Genomic DNA, 6147 nt, shown 5'->3' with positions numbered 1-6147 from the left:
TTTAACTTTTAAGTGTATCACCGAGGATAGAAGTTGATCAGTAACCTTTGGTGCTAAGAGTCTTTAAGTTAAGTTATATAAGTTTGGGCTGTAGGATAAAGATTCGATTCAAGGATCTTAGACTAATTTTGTTATGGAGCTGAGATAAGATTTAACTTTTAAGTGTATCACCGAGGATAGAAGTTGATCAGTAACCTTTGGTGCTAAGAGTCTTTAAGTTGAACTGCGTAAATGCTAATGTAATAGGTCGTTGAACATTACGGGTATAGTATAAGGAAGGTAAGACATGATAAGTTTGAACCACCAATTCTAATATTGAGAACGATGAGAAAAGTCAGAATTCGAGGTCATAGTAAAGTAAAGCTAAGTTACTATAAGTCGTTTTAAGTTGCGATTCGCAAATGAGATTTTTGTAGGCAATCTAATTAGGATTGAAGAAACGTAAGGACAGCCTATGACTTAATTTTTATCAGAGTAGTGCAGCGGTAGCGTGGATTGTTGGGATAATAGAATTAAGAATATAAACTTTTGGATTATCGAGGATTAGCGAATTTCGGAGACGAAATTCAATTTAAGGGGGGAAGATTGTAACGACCCGAAAATCAGACTACGTATAAGCCATGCATAATTATTACTATTTAAATTTAAAAATGATATGTGTGTATATATATATATATATTTATATATATATATATATATGAAGGGCCTAATTCATTTTTGATATTTGACAAGTCATAACTATTTATTTTAAATGCAAAATTTTAGTTTTATCTTTTCAGTTAAATACGCGAGGCCGGACCGGAGTTACAGATTTGAGATAAGATTAATAATAAGAAAATATTCCTAAATTTAAATAAGTCAAGGAATAAGTTAATTTATAGAAAAAGAATGTTTTAGGATTTATTTAATTAATTGGAGTCAAGTTAGTAAATAAATTCTATTAGGTTCAATATTTAATTAAAGTTGAAGAAAAAGGTGTAAACAATTGTAGATGAATTAATCTAGGTATAATATATTCGAGAAATTAAACACAACATTTAAAAACATTTAAATTTGGAGGTCAAGCATGCCATACAAAATTCTAAGCAAGATTCTAAACTAAATTAATTTGTTAATGCATTAAAATATATAATGGAGGTTTAACATTTTAATCAAATAAAATGCAAGGATTAAATAAAAACCTATCATGCAAATGAGTAACAAATTCGGTCAAGCCTTAAACCATTTCTAATGTGATTAGTAACTCCCCATTCAAGTATGTATTCATCTCCCAATTTTAATGCATCATTTATAAGTAAATTCAAATGCAAAAGACACCTTAATTCTTCCTTAATCTGTCATGCTATCAAAGGGACGGAAACATACAGAAAAGAATAAGAACAAGAATCGGTGAGCAAAGGAATAAGGAAAACAATTCAAACTCCATTCAAATTCTGCACTTGTAACTCTCAAGTAAATGCAATTCAATATCCATTTAACACCTCTTGTAACACTCCTATTCAGTGTCTAGCAAACCCACACTCTCACCATTCGAAAATAATCAGAGAAAACAGCAGCTTAGTACCGAAACACAGCAGCTGAAACAAGAAAAGAATACCAACTCCGATCCCGCCGCTCGTATTCGTCGTTTTGAGTTGTTTTCTTCAAAACAAATTCCAGGCATGTATATATTGTTTCTTTTCTCTTCAATCAAGTCCTATAGATATTTTTAAACCATTATATAACCATGATTCAATCAATATCACGAAATTGACAGCAACTTTCCAAGCAAAAAGTCTGCACAGATTTTTCGGCTCTTTTGTTTCAACTTCACGGTTTTGGTGTGTTTTGTTGCTTACAGGGAGTTGCTCGATTCCAAGCTTTTAAGGCTGCTTCTAGGCATGATTTATAGTGTGTTAGGGTGTTGTTGGTTCAATGGTTTAAGTCCAAACACTCAAAAATAAAGAAAAGACAGCAACCTTTTTCTTAGATGCAGAATTGGATCACAGTTTTGTCATTTGGTTGTTTAGGGTGAGGGTTTGAATCAGGGTGGTTCCAGGGACTGTAACTACGGTCTCAAACCTTCTTTATCATGTCTAGGACGTGACCAAATCATCTTTTCAAAGCTTGTGTCATAGGTCCCTCAGATTTTTACAGAAACAGGACAAGTACCCTTCGGTTTCAAAATCTGATTTTTCTGTGGGAGTATAATTTCGGTTTTGGGGTGTGTTTTGGATTGTGGTTGGCTTTTAGCCTGTAGCCATGGTCCAAGCCATGCCTTAGGATGTTGGTAAGAGTCTAGGGTCGATGGTTCAAGCCAAGAGTTAAAATTGTTCAGAGTTTCAACCCAAATAAGCAACATAGCCGCTGCTGTAATTTTTCTGCTTTTTGACAGTAACTTGGGTCACGGTTTTTGGTGTTGGTTGAGTTCTTGGTTGGCTTTTAGCCCATGGCATTGGACTGGACAATACCTCAATGAGTTAGGAAGGTCATGGTTTTGGCCGTTCGTGATTTGGTCGAGTTTAGAGGTCGTACGAGATTTTACGGCGAAAGGTGCCAAAATGACTCTCGAAAGAGCGTTTTATGTTTTTGGACTCATTTCACTTATTTTCGTGATTTACACTTATTGTGCATATTTTTCAGTATGTTTGTGGTATTTTAATCATGGTTAAACGTCGGTTTAATGTTGGGTCGGGTTGGTACGAAGCCATGGTTAAAAATCAAGTTATTGGTTCTATTTGTCTGGTTTTTGGTTCTATTGTTAAAATTTTGTCAAGTTAAGATTTATTGCATGTGTCACATATTATTAGTAAGTCGCAGCAAGCTTGGGAGCGATCCAACTCATCCGGTAAAATAAGGTTATAATTATATTACGTGCATAAAAATATAAAATGTTTATTTTTGAGATATATGTTATATGTCTTGTGGCCAACTTTATGCTTATGGGTTTGGAAGTCGGTAGGCGCAATCGAGGACCTCTCCGCCCGGTGACTTACGACCGGTTTATGATTATGTATGGGTACGGACATCCAGTCCAAGGGCTGTGATTGATCTCTACCGCCCAGTATACTGTGGTTTAGTCTGATCAGGCGCTTACGCTATGTTATGGGCCACTAGCTTAGAAACATTATCTCTACAGGAAATTATGATATGTTATGACAGAGCTCTATGGAGCAAATCTTTTACGTATGATTTTCAGTTATGCACGTAGGTATAATTATTCATGATATGATTTTCATCGTACGCTTTATGAAACTTTATTTTTACGTTGCAAGCGATTTTATGATATATATTACTTGTTATTCACGATATATACATGTTGAGTCTTTAGACTCACTAGACTTGATTGTTGTAGGTATTGACGAGGTCGAGACCACGGGCGGAGACCAGTGAGCGATCTTGGGACAGCAATAGTAAACCCGAGGACCTTACGATTTAGTTTATGCATCTTTTATTATTCAAACTCAGTTTAATACGTTGGATAATTTATAAATTTTTTTTTACGTTGGATTATTTTTAAATTGTTGCTCGAAAATTTTATTTACTTCCGCTGTTATTTTAAAATGAATATTATTTACATGTTTACTTTAATTAAATAAGACAAGATAATTATTCATTTAGAAAATTTTTATTATTCATTTAGAAATTTTTTAATAATTCCGCAAAATTATGAATACGAAATACGGGCCTTTACAATGCGTCTGTCAAATATCCTAATCATCAATCACACCCAACTTTCTAGAAAAATTAAATTCCAACAAAAGTATAATTTTAACTCTTAAGATCACGATAAAAAAAATTATGATACATCAAACTTAAATTCCCAAAATTTTGTTAGCTCCATGTCTATTCTTATAACTTAACTAACTGATCAACTTCACCTTAATTTGCTATCGTTTTAAATTCTTAATTTGTCACATATTATTTTACTAACGCTTAGATTTTCGAGCCCAACACCGATTCATGCTACAATGTCCTTGATTACCATTCCTTATAACATTATAACCCAAATGTTTCGAGATTCTAAATATACCTGGGAGCCTAAATCATCGAAAATTTCTATCTTTTAAACCGTTTGATTCTCACTTACTGATAAACTAGTCTCCAAATTTCTTAAAAGTTAAAAAATTAATTCTTACTTTCCTCAAATATTATCCTATTTTTCCTAAATTTTGAAAATTCCACAATTACTCATAAATTATTAGCGTTCCTAATCCCACATTATATGTTTCTCGTGGCATAAAGTTCAATAATCTTAAGATTATTAGACCCAAGATCATTTCTCATAACCTCGAAAATTATTGATTTTACCCAAGTGTTCCTCAAAATTTCGAATTTAATCCTCAAAATTTCAAAATTTACAATTTTGTCCTTAAAATTCTCGAAGATTACAATTTTTGCCCTATAACTCTTCGAAATTTGTATTTTTGTCCCCATAAAATTTTCGCCTTGGCCTCAATAAACCTTAAAATTCTTAAAACTAAAAATTAAATCCCAAAGTTTTGTAAATTCGAAATAGTCCCTTAGAATTTTATTGTTGCACTTAGGTCTTCAAATTATTGGTTAATACAGTTAGGTCCTTAAAATTCTCAATCCATGCAATTCAATCCTTAGCTCCCCCTAAGTAGAGCATGAATCCTAAATAAATTCTACGTTTTTATACTTCCAAACATCGTTGTAGTTTTCAAATCATTAATCCTTACATGGAATCCTCAAAACTTAATTCAACTAGCAACCACGGACCATCAGTAATTTCTTAGAAATTCTACAAGTCTCAAAAGCATTTATAATTTTCAAGATTAAGTTATGACCCATAAGGAGAACATCAGTACTACTAACCCAAAAATTAATATAATCAAATCATTTCCCGTATTTCATAATGCCCAATAGAAAAATTTCTTATTCATGTCCAATTCCACCGCAAAGCCATCATGAATGAAATCGTAACATGCATAAAATTTTTTTAAAGCAACTAATCTCAAAACATAATGAAACATAAACATGTACTGCAAAGCATATATCATGTACACATGCAGGTGATAACATTAAATTATTTAAAACATTTAAATCATAAAATCTTACAGACTTGAGGCTTGAAGACTGAGCGGCAGAAGCTGGCGGTGGCACAACCCTATACAGGACCCTTGCTCTGATACCAACTATCACGTCTACGAGTTTTAAAAGTGCGGAAATATTTTTTTATTATAATAAAACTCACATTTTCGAATAACATTTAAAAATGATCTTAAATATTCGACCATAAAAATAGCGTCGTTTAAAAATAATCAAACTCATCTTTTAAAATAATCATATTTATTTTAACATAAAAATAGGCATGCTGTCGTACTGAAATTATCATTTAACAATACTCGTAAGTATTTGCCAATAAAAATTATCACGGGAAATAAGCGAGTAAAAATCCTAACATCCAAATCATAAACGTAGGAAAATTTTCATCTCCTCTCAACATCATAAAATCATAATGCGGAAAACATGTCGTCCTCGGGTCGTGTCGTCGCACCAGGTCTGCCTACTCAGAGTTCGGCACCTCCAGTCTCCTCATCATTTAGCTCACCTGCATCACACACGTCTAGTGAGTCTAAAGACTCAACACACCTGCACCGTTGATAACAAGTACATATACATAGCACACAGCAATGAAAAATATCATACTCAACATATCTTTCATGAACTTAAAAGCATAATTTAAACGTGTCGTGCAAAATCGTATCGTCTCAAAACATGTCATCATATAATTATATGTGTCGTGTAAAATCATATCATGTCAAAACATATCATCTCATGTTATCATATATGTATACATTTTCTTTTAATTGAATTCAGTTCATTAGTTGTGACTTTCGTATCAGCTCTATCGTATCAGCTCTATCGATGGATCCATCTATAAAAACCGTGGTACCCGGCGGCGGGGGACATCAGCGACAGCATTACCCGCCCACTGAGCCCGGGCCTCAGCTCATCATATCTCATGTCATCGTATACTTATACATCGTCAATCACAACCAATTCCCATCCTTCAAAAATATCATCATTTTCCTCACTTAATAAAAACATGCATATGCGTAACTTTTCCTTTAAAACAAGCATGCAACGTATTTATCGTAATTGCGTAAAAATCATAAAAATGATGCATAAACATTTAAAATA

The sequence above is a fragment of the Primulina eburnea genome, chromosome 10, assembly GCF_022965805.1.
Source record: "Primulina eburnea isolate SZY01 chromosome 10, ASM2296580v1, whole genome shotgun sequence".
NCBI lineage: Eukaryota > Viridiplantae > Streptophyta > Magnoliopsida > Lamiales > Gesneriaceae > Primulina > Primulina eburnea.
The sequence above is the reverse complement of the archived record's forward strand: the minus strand, read 5'-3'. Positions refer to the sequence as shown.